Source organism: Nelumbo nucifera, chromosome 3 (genome assembly GCF_055504915.1).
Source record: "Nelumbo nucifera cultivar China Antique chromosome 3, China Antique-T2T, whole genome shotgun sequence".
In the NCBI taxonomy this organism is placed as follows: domain Eukaryota; kingdom Viridiplantae; phylum Streptophyta; class Magnoliopsida; order Proteales; family Nelumbonaceae; genus Nelumbo; species Nelumbo nucifera.
In genome coordinates this window covers 109,913,948-109,929,250 of record NC_142651.1, presented here as the reverse complement: position 1 = coordinate 109,929,250, position 15,303 = coordinate 109,913,948, and the positions used below count along the sequence as shown (strand labels likewise).

Sequence of the window (15,303 nt, the reverse complement as noted above, 5' to 3'; positions counted from 1 at the left end):
TAACAATTGTGGCAACTCCCTTCTCGTGTTAACTCTCCATCACTTACCATTTACACACTTATGCACAAACAGATGTACTGTTAATTCTCCCCTTCCTCTCGACCACCTCTCGGACCCAAAATCCCCTGTTTGTCCATCTCTCTCGTCGTTCATACGCTGTTTCTTTCAGGTCATACACTCTCCTCATCCACCGTCTGGACAGAAATGGATTGCACTCAGCTATGTACTCAAATCATGGGACCGTGGCGTCCAACGGTTGCCCTCAGGACTGGCACGGGATAGCTTGCGACGAGTTAGGCTCCGTGGCTGGTATTGCTCTTTGAGTCAGTAGTTAAGGACTAACGGAAGTCACAGGTGGTGAGAGTTGGGGTTGGGGATATTAAGGATGTGGGCAAAGCAACAGAAGTGATATTAACGATGCGTACAAACCAGAAATGGGGCTCGACTAAGTACACGTGAAATGAAATTATTGCGCTCTATTAAGACAATGCTGAAACATTGGGACGCTTCAATACTTCATCTCATCTAAAAGCTCAAGAGCTAGCCAAGAAATGACGAGATATCAAACGAACGACATTTGATTTGTGGTGCTCAAACGCGTTGGGGGAGGATATTTCCAGATATGGCGGTTCGGAGAGCTGCATTTCGACAAAAGCTATTGGACGCCATGTGGAATTCCTAGCAACCGTTATGAAAAAGATGGAAATTTTGAACTTGTCTCACACGGTGGAGTAAGAAGACGAAAATTTCCGTTTTTTCTTTCTGGTACTCCCCTAGAAGCTCTCGTGCTTTGAAGAAGCCAAAGGCAAGGTAAGAACGTCATTCGCTTTTTTCTTTTGGCTGTATTTTTCTTATACGATTGAATGTTTCTCAACATCGCACCGCCGGACGGAAGTTGCAGTGGTTTCTGTTATGATGCGACACCTATGCATACGGAATCCACTCGTGATTGGTTACGGAGTCGGTTAAGCCAATACACATATGACATAGCGGAGCGAATAGAAGATGAATTGAAGATATCGGCTCTGTCAGACAACGTGTTGAGTTTCAAGATTCTCCGGGAAATTCGAGGGTTTGTCAGTTGTCCTTCCCGCCTTAATTCAATGGGAAAAGTGCAGAGGTGAGATATCGCGAGTTATCTACTCATTTTACTATTTACAGATCTTCTCGTTTTAAGGAAGTTTCTCTGCTTAATCAGGAGCTTCATTATCTCGTAGTTAAGTTGTTTTCAAATGATCCATGACCAGGAAACCAATCAACGCGCGTTCGACTTGTCAACTTTATGCGGCATTCGTGCTTGTTTTGTTATGGGACAAATGGTGAGATCATGATTTGGCTGGAGAGTTGGACGGATGCTATCTGTGTCATCAACCAATCCAGATATCTCAGCAACGAACGAAAGAATCGAGATTTCAGTCTGTCTCCCCAACTTTTTAAAATCTCAGGAAAAACAATTCCATGGAGCCTGGAGGGGAGAAAGTCGACCGAACAGGCATACGTGTTGACAATATTAAATTCTTTGAACCCAATGAGACGAACGTTTTCATCAATTATTGGAGAAGTCGATGAGGGACTTGGAGCATTACAACAAATGTTCATGTTTCATCCTCATATGCATCAGTTGATCGGTTGGGTGATGCTGCGTTCCTCAACTTCTATTTTCAAGGTCTAATCGTTAAAGGCCAACGGATGTGAAGTGGCGCGATCCGGACACTCCTAGATGGTGGCTAACAGGCTCCTTGCTGGCAACGAGCGACACTTGAGAAGATGAAAAGAAGGATTCCCGGGGGTTTGCCCGGTGGGAATACTCCGATACTTAAATTAGTACTGTATATGGAAGTAACGAGGGCAAATGAAAGCTAAGAGTGGAGGTCGTGTTTATCACTATATTCGAGATGTTGGAGGTCTCAAAAAGAAAAAGAGTTTATCCTCTGCCCTGGGGGCTTTTATAGGAGCGCTCCTGCGAGATCGGGCATAACCGCCACTGGGCTCCTGCCGCAGCCGTTACCTGCCACGTCTGTGCAGGTGATCGTTACAGTGTACTATCCGCTTGGTTGAGTGACACGTCCCAAAGGGGCAGGCACGCCTCCATCTGTCGAGAGATGTGGGTACAGACTGTCGAAAGAACAAGGATTGCGCCATCAGTTGAGAGACGTAGCACAGTCTGTTCGGTACGGTCTTGTCAGATGGAAGCTTCCTGAGAGCGTCGCATCACTCAGTCGCAAGTTACCTCGTAGCGAGCTATCCTTGGCGCGAGCTATTTTGTAGCAAGCTCTTTGGGGTACTTCGAGGTGATCCTCATCAAGGTTGGTCTTTGGGGCAGTCTTCTGTCCAGGTGCTAGAAAGAGCTGGTTTCCCTAGTTCGCGAGCTGAAATATTCTTGGAGTATTCCCTTATTGGTAGCTCGGGGAACCTAGAGCTCGCATTGTAGCGAGCCTCTCCTTTACCTTGCCACCGCGTAGCGGGCTGCTTTATGAGCCTATCACTTAGCCATACTGGAGCACAATGTTGAGCTGTCGTTTACGCTGAGTCAATGTCTACGTGTCGCCGTTTCATAGGTCGGGTCAAATCATCCTTCATCAATTGCCCCCCATTCCTCGGGCTAAGAGTGCCGCCTTAGCGCGGGGAGTTTATGAAGCGCGATGGACTGATTTGGCTGAAATTCAAACTTGATTGACCGTAATAAATGCATTGGCGGGAATCAAGAGATCTTCTGACTTCTCCGACTTCTCGGATTCCGAAGACGTGCTGAGGTGGCCTTTAATTCCGAATGTTGTGCGGTCAGGGCGCCCGCGGGCCGTTGGATCTGTTTCGATCTGGGCCGTCGGTTTGAGAGGGCGAGGGCTATAAATTGGGAGCCCCCCTCGACCCTACCTCCATCCACGCCATCTTGCTTTGGATTCTGCGGTTGCGTACTTCGCCTGGTCTACGTGAGTTTCTCAGTCCGCCCCGTTCCGTCTACTCTGGTGAGTCCCGATCGCCGTCAGCCATGTCTGGGTACCCACGCCATACCTACCACAGGGGCGATGGTTAGGATGATGATGATGCTCCCTCGAGCTTGGGGGGAGCCTGGGAGCATGTCCCGGAGGCTCGGGAGGCCTCTAACGACATGGCATCCACTTCTAGGGGGAGGGAGCCTGATACCTTTGGCCCTTCCTTGATGACAGCGGAGAGGCTCAAGTCTCTGATCCGCTACTTTCGCCTTCCTGGGGACCTGGTTTACAGCCTCCCTACTGGCAACTTCCCTTGGGAGCATGGTTCCAATGACATAGTGATCTTTTAGGAACAACTCGAGGCTGGCCTGCATCTTCCTTGCACCCCTTGATAGTGGAGGTGCTGAACCACTTCAACGTTACTATAGACCAGCTTCACCCCAACGCTATTTGAAACATGGTTGGGACTATATCCTTATGTCACGAGTACTGCCTCCCTTTAGACCTTGACATTTTCACCTCTATCCTTTGTATAAAGAATGCTGCTCTTGGGGTTCCTCCGGAGAGGCGCTTTTACTACCTCTCTCCCCGTCGCGGCTACAAGCTCTTGTACGAGCTGCCGAATAGGATCCCCGCCTAGAAGTGGGACTACTTTGTGGTCCGTAATCCTGAGGGGTGGCCCTTTCCCACCGCTTGGAGGGGCACCATCCAGGACCTCGGGGCCGAGATGGACCCTGAGACTCGGAAAACGATGTTGTCCTAGGCGTCGGTAGGCTTCCTTTGCTCGGACTACTTGGCCAAGGAGAAGCTCGTGCAGGCAGGCTTGAGCCGGGTAAGTTGGCCTTTTAGGTCGCGTAGTGTCTTGTGACTTGTGTACACATGCATTTTGCTTCCTGTTGGACTAATATCTTGTGGTCTTTTGGCAGTCATCATGTCTAGTGCCGATTCGCGCCGCCTTCTCTCCGGCAGCCAGAGATGCCAGGTGAAGAGGACGCGCCTCGACCGGACCCCTCCTTCGGGAAGCACTGAGTTCGGGTCTACCGAGTCGGTCCTGCCCTCTCCTCCGCCCGAGGTTCCGATGCCCCTTCCTCCGCTTGAGGTTCCGATACCCCCTCCTGAGGGGATTAGCGGGGTCAACCCTGGGGGAAGCGAGCCCTCTCTGCTGGGGGAGGCCCCCTTTAACCCCCTTCAGCCCCGTCCTTACCCCCGGTTCCCAGTGGGAAATTGGAAAGGGGTAAACGATTATCTGGTAGCTCGCCGGAGGAGTCGGAAGGTGATCAGTAATGACGAGATAGCTCAGTGGGGAAACATGGAGCCCGGGGATCTCTCTGCGTTCGCTTCTGCCCACTGCATGGTGGTGAGTGACCTTTTTCCCTCTTCCTCTCTTGTTTTGCCCTTTTTCACTGTCTTCTGATCTTTCTTTTTCGCCGATAGGTAAATTCTGCCATCCATGCCATGGCTCTCCAGACGCGCATCCATCGCGTCGACACCCTCGACCAGCGTGCTGCCAACCAGAAGCTCCAGGTCGAGCTCGACCGGATCTGGGGCGAGCTCCATCACACCCGCAAGGGGAGCGAGTCTCAGGAGCTGCTCGTCCACGACTAGGAGGCTCAAATACTCGGCTTATTGAAGAGAGCGCACGCTATAGGGAGGAATCATCGAGGATGGCAGGGGAGGGGGAGCTCCTCAGGCAACAGGTGCGGGACCTGGAGTCGACTCTTCTAAACCGGACCCGAAACTTTGACCAGATGGTGGAGGCTGAGCGAGAGAGCAGTCTGGGATTTTAAGGACTCCCAGGAATTTCATGACCTCTAGGCGGAGTATGGCTCGGGTTCGTACCGCTCTGGGTTCAAGCTTTGCCGGTGGCTGGTTCAGAAGAAGTTCTCCGGGCTTAACCTCGACGGCATTACCATGAAAGGTCTGTTCCTTGAGACAGCAGACCAAGCGGACGAAGAGGAGCCTGACTCTCCGGAGGATGAGGAGGCGGATCCTTGAGGTGGCGTTTCTCTGGGCTTCTGTGGCTTCCGGGTGCCGTGAACCCGGTCTTTCACCAGTTTTTCGGTTGGGCGGTTGTGCCCTATGATGATCGAACCTTTCCCGAGCTGCTTAGCTCGGTTGCTACACTTGTTATTTTCTTTTACTGCATTTGTTTGCTGTTTGTTTGTTGTTTTTTTTTTGTTTTTTTTTTGACAATGAAAATTTTTCCCTTCTTCTGAGTATGATAAACTCCTTTTGTTTTCGCTAAAGCGGTCTCATCATTTGGGTTATTTGAAGTTACCTACCCAAAGTAGGGCTCTTCGGTAGGCGTTTTCCCTATCTGTCACATTTAGGGCCTCTGTGGCATACCGCGAAGTGATTGCTACGTACGTCCGAACTAAGCATTGGTTGGTTATCCCTTAGTTCGACCGACGTGTCGAGACGAGCTATGCTTCGTAGGGTTTGAACCCGAGCTGCTTACGCCTTTAATATTTCGTACTTTGCCTTCGCCATTGAGCCAACTTTCTTCACGCCGAGGTCTTTGTTAGCTCGGTGTTTTGGCCCTTAGGCTTAGGGAGGGACCCGTAGTCCGCTCTTGGATTCTCCCAAGCTGAAGTGGCGATTGGGGTCTTCTTGTACCGAGGTCATGTTAGCTCGGTGTTTTGGCCCTTAGGCTTTGGGAGCAGCTCATGGCCTACTCACTTCTTACAGATAATATTGCCTCAAATTGACAATATTCCATGCTCGAGGTACTTGTTTCCCTTCGAGGGTCTCGAGCTCGTATGTTCCTTCCCCGAGCACTCGTTTCACTCGGTAAGGGCCTTCCCAATTGGACCCGAGTTTGCCAGTGTCCGGTTCAGGTACCATAACTTTACGAAGGGCCAGGTCGCCAACGCGAAGGTTCCGCTTCTTGACCCTAGCGTTGTAGTACCGAGCTACTCTCTGCTGGTAGGCTGCGGTCCTAATGTACGCGAGATCCCTTACTTCGTCGAGTAGGTCGAGGTTGGTGCATAGCTCATCCTCGTTTGTTTGATCACTATATGCTTCTAGGCGCAACGTAGGTACTTCGATCTCTGTGGGGATCACTGCTTCGGTGCCGTAGGTGAGATTGAAGGGTGTTTCTCCCATGGCGGTTTTCTCCGTGGTCCGGTAGGCTCATAGGACACTGGGTAGTTCATCTGCCCACAATCCTTTAGCTCGATCCAGCCGTGCCTTTAGTCCGCGGAGGATGGCTCTGTTCGTGACTTCTGCCTGGCCATTTGCCTGAGGGTGCGCGACTGAAGTAAAGTTCTGTTGGATCCCCATGTCTCGGCACCAGTCTTGAAATTTGATGTCCTCGAAATGTTTGCCGTTGTCGGAGATCAATACTCGAGGTAATCCGAAGCGGCATACGATGTTCTTGCAAAAGAAGTTTTGGACATTTCGGGTTGTTATTGTTACGAGGGGTTCGACTTCTACCCACTTGGTAAAATAGTCCACTACTACCACTAAGAACTTCCTTCCACCCGTTGCTGGTGGGAATGGTCCGAGTAGATCAATGCCCCACTGTGCAAAGGGCCACGAACTGGTGAGGTATTTGAGGTCGGCAGCGGGTTGGTGGTGAACATTGGCATGTCTCTGGCATTTATCACATTTTCTAACGAGTTCGATGGCATTTGCCTTCATCGTTGGCCAATAGTACCCTTGTCGAAGCGCTTTCTGGGCGAGGGCCCTGCCCCCCAAGTGTCCGCCACACAGACCCTCTTGGGTGTCGCGAAGTACAAGTTCGACTTTGGAAGGTCACAAGCAACGCAGGTAGGGGAGTGTGTAGGATCTTCTGTATAGCCGCTCGTCTATCATGACGTATTTAGCTGCTTGACGTTGCACCCTTCTGGCTACACTGCGCTCTGCAGGGAGGGTCCCGTGTAACAAGAAGCTCATGAGTGGGTCAATCCAGCTCGGCTTTGCTTGAACAACGAGAGCGACCTCCTCTGCCCCCCCCCCCTCGAGAATGCTAGGTTGAGACAGGGCATCGGCCTCGGCGTGCTGGCTAACTTGGTTCTCATGGTGATGTCGCTAGTGCTGGCTAACTTGGACAAGGCATTGGCCTCGGCGTTCTCTGACCTAGGGATCTGTGTGATGAAGTGTGACTGGAAGTTGAGCAGGGCCTCTCTAACTTTGGCTAAATAGGCGACCATGGTCGGCTCGCGAGCTTCATACTCGCCCGTGACTTGGTTGACCACGAGCTGGGAGTCCTAGCTAGCGGCTGACAGGCTCCTTGCTGGCAACGAGCGACACCTGAGAAGATGAAAGGAAGGATTCCCGGGGGTTTGCCCGGTGGGAATACTCCGATGCTTAAGTTAGTACTGTGTATGGAAGTAAAGAGGGCAAATGAAAGCTAAGAGTGGAGGTCGCGCTTATCACTATATTCGAGAGGTTGGAGGTCTCAAAAAGAAAAAGAGTTTCTCCTCTGCCCTGGGGGCTTTTATAGGAGCGCTCCTGCCGCAGCCGTTACCTGCCAGGTCTGCGCAGGTGATCGTTACAGTGTACTATCCGCTTGGTTGAGTGACACGTCCCAAAGGGGCAGGCACGCCTCCATCTGTCGAGAGACGTGGGTACAGACTGTCGAAAGAACAAGGACTGCGCCATCAGTCGAGAGATGTAGCGCAGTCTGTTCGGTACGGTCTTGTCAGATGGAAGCTTCCTGAGAGCGTCGCATCACTCAGTCGCAAGTTACCTCGTAGCGAGCTATCCTTGGCGCGAGCTACTTTGTAGCAAGCTCTTTGGGGTACTTCGAGGTGACCCTCATCAAGGTTGGTCTTTGGGGCAGTCTTTTGTCCAGGTGCTAGAGCGAGCTGGTTTCCCTAGCTCGCGAGCTGAAATATTCTTGGAGTATTCCCTTATTGGTAGCTCGGGGAACCTGGAGCTCGCGTTGTAGCGAGCCTCTCCTTTACCTTGCCACCGCGTAGCAGGCTGCTTTATGAGCCTATCACTTAGCCGTACCGGAACACAATGTTGAGCTGTCGCTTACGCTGAGTCAGTGTCCACATGTCGCCGTTTCATAGGCCGGGTCAAATCATCCTTCATCAGGAGGTATGTTTTAGGATCTAGTACAGGAGACATGAAACAACTTTTAATATCTTCCTCTGTGTCAACTAATTGGGTGAAAGATTGTTTTGCTTTTTCTTTTCTTTGGGAAAACCAACAAGCTCACTGAGTCGCTCTAATTCATACTTGTTTCTAGGATGTGTCTTTGAATTGATTTTGTTACTAATTATGCTAATATATGGTTTCTATAATGGGGGTCTTAGCTTTGCAAAACTTTATAAAAGTGTTTTGGTAAAAATAATTTTATAAAAGTGCTTTCATAAAAGTATTTTTATAAAAGTACTTTTATAAAAATATTCTCGTAAAAGTACTTCCATAAAAGTACTTCTATAAAGTGCTTTTATAAAAGTATTTTTGCAAAAGTGTTTTTATAAAAGTATTTTCATGAGTGTTTTTATAAAAGTACTTCTAGAAAAGTGCTTCCGTAAAAGTGTTTTTATAAAAGCACTTCCACAAAAGTGCTTTTGTAAAGTACATCTGTAAAGTGCTTTCATAAAAGTACTTTCATAAAGTGCTTTCGTAAAAGTGTTTTCATGTAAAGTACTTTTATAAAAGTGTTTTTGTAAAAATGCTTCCGCAAAAGTAAACGTTTATGGCAACAATTTTGTAGGCAGAGTTTACTAAAAGAATGAAATGAGCAAGATGGGACATGATTATTTTTTATGCTACAAGCTATTCAATTTTTGTGTTATGGAACTGATTTTTCATTCTAAAAAGAATGTGACCCTTGGCAAGAATTTTATAACCAACACTGATCTTATTCATTCTTGTCTAGAATGAGCAAGAATTAAGAGAATGAAGCATTTTATTTCTATTCATAATACCACCGATGAGTCAACTGCAACAACAATAAACATGACTAGTTCCCCCTTCATCTCATTTGAAAATTTATAGTTTCCCTATAAAATATGCGAAAAGAAATGCAAATGCAAGTGGAAATGCGAAGAGAACTACTGCAACAGCACCTAAGAAATGATGATAAAATCCGTAATAATCTTGTATGAAGGAACTGATGGTTTTGATTTCTCCAAATATTGTAATCTCTGTGTCACTGTCTCCATACTGTGAAGTAAGGATGCCGTTTTGGACCAGGATGTTGGACATATCCAGTAGAACCAAATCCACCATTTTGGAATTTTCTGTATCGAAAATTACAGAATTTAACATTAGAGGGAGGGAGCATATGAAGAGATCAAGATTGAATGGCTAAGCATCTAAAGCAACTGTTTAAATTCGATCATTTATAGGATCAAGGATCTATTTGTAGTCAACTGTTTTATAAGGTAAGTTACCATTCGTGTATTTATATGACTATTTCTCTTGTAATATCTATATATAGGAAATAAAGAGCCAATTAGATGATTCCCCACTACCCACTGATTAGATAGATCAATTAATTATCAATGCATAAACTTAACGAGGAAGATGCAGTGATTGTATTCACCGGTCCAGGTATTAGAAATCCCTGAGAAAAGACTCAGCATGATGTAGGTTGCAGATGCCAAGACAGAAGCAACTTGGAGACTTGAGCTTAGTGAAACTATTAGCATCCCCATGTATAAAAAGTAGAGAAATGTACAAAATGTTATGTAGAAATACCAGAAGATTTTTGTTGCTGACAGGTAGTATCCTGTTGTTGGATATGTTATGACTGTGTACAAAGCTGCTTGGACTATTGTATAAGGAATCATTTTTTATATATAGTAATTAATGATCAAATTAAATAGAAATTAAATAGGATAAATCTCTTAAACTATTCCTACTGTTTAGCATAGTGACATGCGGTACCCCTACTGTTTAGCTATTGTCTTGCGCTACTCTTAAGTTTTCTGACAATTGTCATTGCAATTAAGTGCTAATGAAAGGAAACAAAATGTCAAATTTGCCCTCTTCTTCTTTTTCCAATGGAGTAGGTATGTTTCATTTCCACCGAGACCGGTGTCGATACTGGCAGCGGCAGCAGCAACGGCAACGGCAACAGTGTTCGCAGAAATTACATAGAGAGGGAGATGGAGTTTGAATTGTTGCTTCTAACAATGGTGCTTCTGTGCTCTGCAGCTAATTACAGTGCAGTCTCAGCCGCCAGCAACACCTCTACATGCCCCATGGACATGGGCTATGTGGAAAGAGTCCCATGGGACTCCTCATCATGCTCGAGCTTTCCAAGGAACAATACCAACTACTGCCAGACTCTGCTCAGTCTCTTCGGCATCACTCTGGCTGTACGCCTCAAGGAGACCTCCCTCTTTCAGTTCCCCGACATTCCCACTTCCTCTGCCTGCATATCCGACTTCCAGTCCAAGCTGGATTCTCTGTCTCTCCCTTCTGATCTCGCCTCAGCCTGCTTCATCCCGAGCCAGTTCGTTGCAAGCCACCAACTCTGTGCCGGTATTAATACTAAACAAGACTGGCTCGACAAGCTTGGGCCCTCCACTGCACTCGACACGATGTGCCAATCCAATTCAGCATCGACACCGCCTGCGATGCCTACGTCGCTGCTGGGTTCAAAGTTTAGGCCATACAAGTTTCCATCGATGGCAATAAAACCCATTCCATTGATTGCTTCTATTTCATAGTTCTCTATGCTGCTGCTTTTGTGAATGAGTATGGACCCGAGAGCACACGAGCTGCCTGTAAATTTGGGCTACCACTGGCCATATCTACAGATAGCAAGAAGCATTCGGCTCTTGTTTTCGCCTTGACTGGTGCTGGAACTACTGCTTTCTTTATGTATTGCTATATGGGTTTGTATCTCTGGTTCAAGCGGTGGAGGAGGAACGCGGCTAATTTGGAGGAGACCAGCTCCAAGCGCCGGCTGCGACCCAACACTGTGTCAATCTGGTTCAAGATCGGGGAGCTTGAGAAGGATACAAATAATTTCTCTGATGGAATTCCTGTTGCTGTGAAGAAGATCATAGAATCAGATTTTCAAGGGGATGCAAAGTTCTGCAGTGAAGTTGAGATCACTAGTAATTTGAAGTACCAGAATCTGGTCCCCCTCAAAGGCTGCTGTGTGGCTGATGAGACTGATAAAGAGAGAGGAAAACAGAGGTATCTTGTGTATGAGTTCATGCCCAATGGGAACCTTGATGGTCATCTCTTCTACCCATTCAATGATCATAGCAATAGTAGCCGGCAATCTCTCAGTTGGCCTCAGAGAAAGGGCATAATCTTGGATGTGGCCAAGGGGCTTGCCTACCTGCACTATGGAGTGAAGCCTTCAATATATCACAGAGACATCAAGGCCACCAACATACTGTTGGATGCAGATATGAGAGCAAGGGTGGCAGACTTTGGGCTGGCCAAGTAGAGCAGAGAAGGGGAGTCTCATCTCACCACCAGAGTTGTTGGAACACATGGCTACCTGGCAACGAGAAGCTCTTCAACTTCGACGCATTATCAATCCTAGCAGAACCCTTCTACATCTTCACCCTCACCATCTTAAGCCTCCTTCTTCCTCTCTCATTCCTCCTACTAGCCACGCTCTTCACTAAACAACATATCCCCAGCTTCACCTCTTCTCCCACCTCCACCCTCTCCTCTCTTCCTGTATGCCATCAATCCTCTTCTTGTTCAACTTCTTGTTTCTGTTGTTTTCATATCTGCCCTTCTGCATGGCCTCACCGGCCGATTCCCCTCATCGAGCGAGTCAGTCAGAAGACCCCGTTTATATGCTGCATGGGTTCTGCTTTGCTCTCTGTAGATCTGCATTGGATTAGGCATCGAAGAGACAATCGGTGGAAACCAACAACAACAACCCTGTCATGGGAGATAGGGTTCTTACTGCAACTCCACCGTCCACTAGCTTCGATTTGATATTTTTATAATTTTTTTGTGATTGGAAAATACAAAAGATCTCTACGGCGGTGTTGGCGGTGCTGCTAGCGGTCGCTCAAAACCATTGAATTTAGTGGAGTTCAGACCCTTTTGGACTCAAGGAAAGTTCAGCTTAGATGAGCTTCTAGCTGAGCTCAACAATGGCGAAAAAGAACATTTCTACCTCCATTTCCATGGCTCCTCTGTTCTTGCTCTTCTTTTGCTTCTCTGCATTGTCTTCACCACAGAATGGAGAGAGTGGAGCTTCTGGGTTTGAAAGGTTAGGGTTTTAATGAACCACCATCTCTTTCCCTTCTCTCTGTTTTATTTTGAAAATTTGAAGAAGTCCCCGGCAAAAGTGGTCAGATATAGACGACGACAGTGGTGGCGATGGCGACGGAGAAACAGGGAGTAGAATGGTTGCAGAGTGGTTCATCGTAACTATCGCCGGGGAGAGGGATGGTGAAGAAGAAGGGAGAGGGATGAAGGGCAAAATTAGGTTTTGACTAAAATTTATACGTGGTGTTACGTTTATGAATTTTGACGGAACATTAACGGATATTAATGGTAGGGGTAGAGTTATAAGGGTACCGCAAGACAATAGCTAAACAGTAGGAGTACCGCATATCATTATGCTAAACAATAGGAGTAATTTAAGAGATTTACCCAATTAAATATCAAATGAAAGGAAAATAATGCTAATTTGGAAAGTTGGATTAAAAACTGCTACCCACCTTAAATTTATACAATTATTTTCTAGTTCTACAAAAAAGACTCGGGATTTTCTCTTCACTTTTCCTATCCACTCTCTACCGGCCGTGAATTATAGAAGTGTGGCTGCAATTCACGGTAAATAGAGAGTGGATAGGAAAAGTGAATAGAAAATCTGGGCTCCTACAAAAAATGAAATTGCATCAATTGGGACCAACGGGAAGACAATGGGCAAAACATTAGGGTCTTCGTCAGAGAACACCTCCAAACATTAGGGTCTTCAAAACCATGGTTACAACCGTCTAATTTTCATTGGGACATGTTAGTTATTCTAAATTGACGAAAACACCATATTACCACGGGACTGTTCTTGCTAATTATACTAATAATATTGGGCTTTAAGTTAGGTCGCAGTAGATTAATTTGAACAGAATATAGATTGTGTAAGGACTACTCTACGCTACGTGAATTCGTGAATTGAGTCTGAGTCACCCACATCAGCGGGTAAAAACTTTGAGTGGTCATTGGTCATCACGGTCAGGCATCCAAATGGAATGTTTTGGGGGAGAATGACGGTTCAATCCAGGGTTAGAATTTTTATGCCAAAGTACAGTTAGGGTAAGTGTTAGTTCGAAATTGATGCCAATTCACAGGTGGGTATTTGTGTATAGAGTGGGGGTTTTTGACATTTTAAATGTTTATAGATCTGCAGTGAAATTCAGAAATCGACATGGCCTGTCGGTACTTTTCCGATGTTTTGATGCATCTTCATGATGCTAAGTTATAGTGCTTATTCCAATCCATTTTGGGTTTTATTTCCATATTATTGACAATCTTGATAGAGAGTGGAGCCCTATAATTGGATGTAAGATGGTAATCGGATTGGATTCAGCTGCATCTGAAATCTCATTTGGTTTGTAAGAGATCTAGCCGCCAAAAGACATTGCATCAAAAAGACACATGAAGCCCATTTTGGGCTATTTTTGAGAAGCTCCAAATGGAATTTTTTGGGTTTTTTTAACCCATCTTCGCACAAAAAGACGTGCAAAAAGACATGCCTTAATCAAACGGTCTTCAGGCTGTCAAAATCTTGATGCAAAAGCTCACTATGTCTTTTGACTATGAGAGAGCTTCCAGAAGATCATTCAAAAAAGACTTGTCAAATGGCCCCCTAATTATTGAACTTCTTAGTCTGATCAAATTTGCTCGGATTGTACTCCATTGTCCTTAAAATAAAGAAAAACTTAAAAATTATTTATATATATATAATGTATATTTATTATATATATTACATATAATTAGGGATAGCAACTGGACAGATTCAAAGAGGGTTTTGTAAATTCTAGATCCTACCCGTCTCCCTAAATCTCCCAATCCATATCCACCCAAAAACCTGTAGAGAGTTTATTTTGAGAATCCAAACCCTCCCCATGCATGAAAATGCAAAACCCTCCCTCCATTCAAAAGTTGAGTGAATTGGATTTAAAACAAATGTCTAATTTCCTATTATTTCTTATTATATATAAATATATGCATTAATATATCAGATATAATCAGATTCCAACTTTTATTTGATTACTAAATGGATTCATGTTTTTTCAACCAAAAAAAGATGGATGCATGTTTTAACAGCGAAATCCCAGTGATTTTCAGTGTCTGTTGGCAGCCCTGGTATGCATCGTGCATGTGTTGTGTGCAGATATGTAACCTCCAGGCATAAAATGAAGGTTCCCAACTGCTTCTTATAAAACACCAATTTTTGTTAATTATGTTCTTTCTCCCAGAAGTAGGTATGAAATGCAATTATACAATAGTATTAATTAATTGGGTGAACTTTCATATCGCATAAACACATTATATATACATGTTTTTTTAATTATTTTCGTCTAATATACATATATACATGTTCTTTATAAAAACATATTTATAAATAAATAAATATAATATACAACATATACACACACCTACATGCATCGCGAAGGTGATCCAAATTCAATCCGATTTTTAGTTGAATGTTATAATCCAATCCATTCCCCCCTCCCCCTTCCTCCGGTTCCCACCACCAGTGACATATTGTTACTTGTGATAGATATTCAAATCAATTAAATGATGGGCGGCTCAATTGATACGTTAGCTGATTTGTTCGAGATGCCGAATGATGGGTGGCTCAATTGATAAGTGGTAATTGGAAATATATATTATTAAAAAAAAGATGAAATTACTAACTCAAATGTGACATCTCGGTTTATACCAACCCAAAAAAAAAGAAAAAAAGTAAAGAAAACGAATATGACATCTGGGTTTAATTTTCTTCTGTTTTCGTAAATGGGAGGCAAGATACAACAAACCCAAAGTTCAAACTGACAATTAATGTTATAGATTTATAGTCGTCTTGAAGGTAAGAAAATGCAGATTCTGCTACGTGTTGATTGCAGATTGCAAGAGTGCATGACCAAGACTCTTGCTTTGATGGTAATAGAGATACCCAATTTTTTATATGTTTTTGAAGCTAATCTGTGCTTGTGGCATGTAATGCACCACATGCATGGATATGTCATGATAATAGTAAATAGTGAACTCTTTGGTATTAGAAAGATAATTGGATAACTAAACTACTAAGGCATCTCTCTCACTCAGAGAGAGAGAGAGAGAGAGAGAGTTGATGCGATGATAATTGAGGCATCTCTGTCACTCTGAGAGAGAGATGATGATGTCAAGAATTATTCAGGGTTAAGTTATTTGTTTGACAAACTTTTGTAGAAGAAGTAAGCATTGCATT

At 45.2% G+C, this 15,303-nt stretch overlaps 1 long non-coding RNA gene and 1 pseudogene across 1 annotated transcript; both read left to right on the top strand.

Annotated features, from left to right (window-relative positions):
* The first annotated feature begins 1,251 nt into the window (after positions 1–1,251).
* LOC148801841 (uncharacterized) lies at positions 1,252–5,132 on the top strand. The gene is made up of 3 exons (XR_016084506.1): positions 1,252–3,765; positions 3,860–4,290; positions 4,368–5,132. It is a non-coding gene; the product is annotated as an uncharacterized LOC148801841 (long non-coding RNA).
* A 4,868-nt stretch (positions 5,133–10,000) lies between these two features.
* On the top strand, positions 10,001–11,823 carry LOC104607214 (putative receptor-like protein kinase At1g11050 pseudogene; annotated as a pseudogene).
* Positions 11,824–15,303: the final 3,480 nt, after the last annotated feature.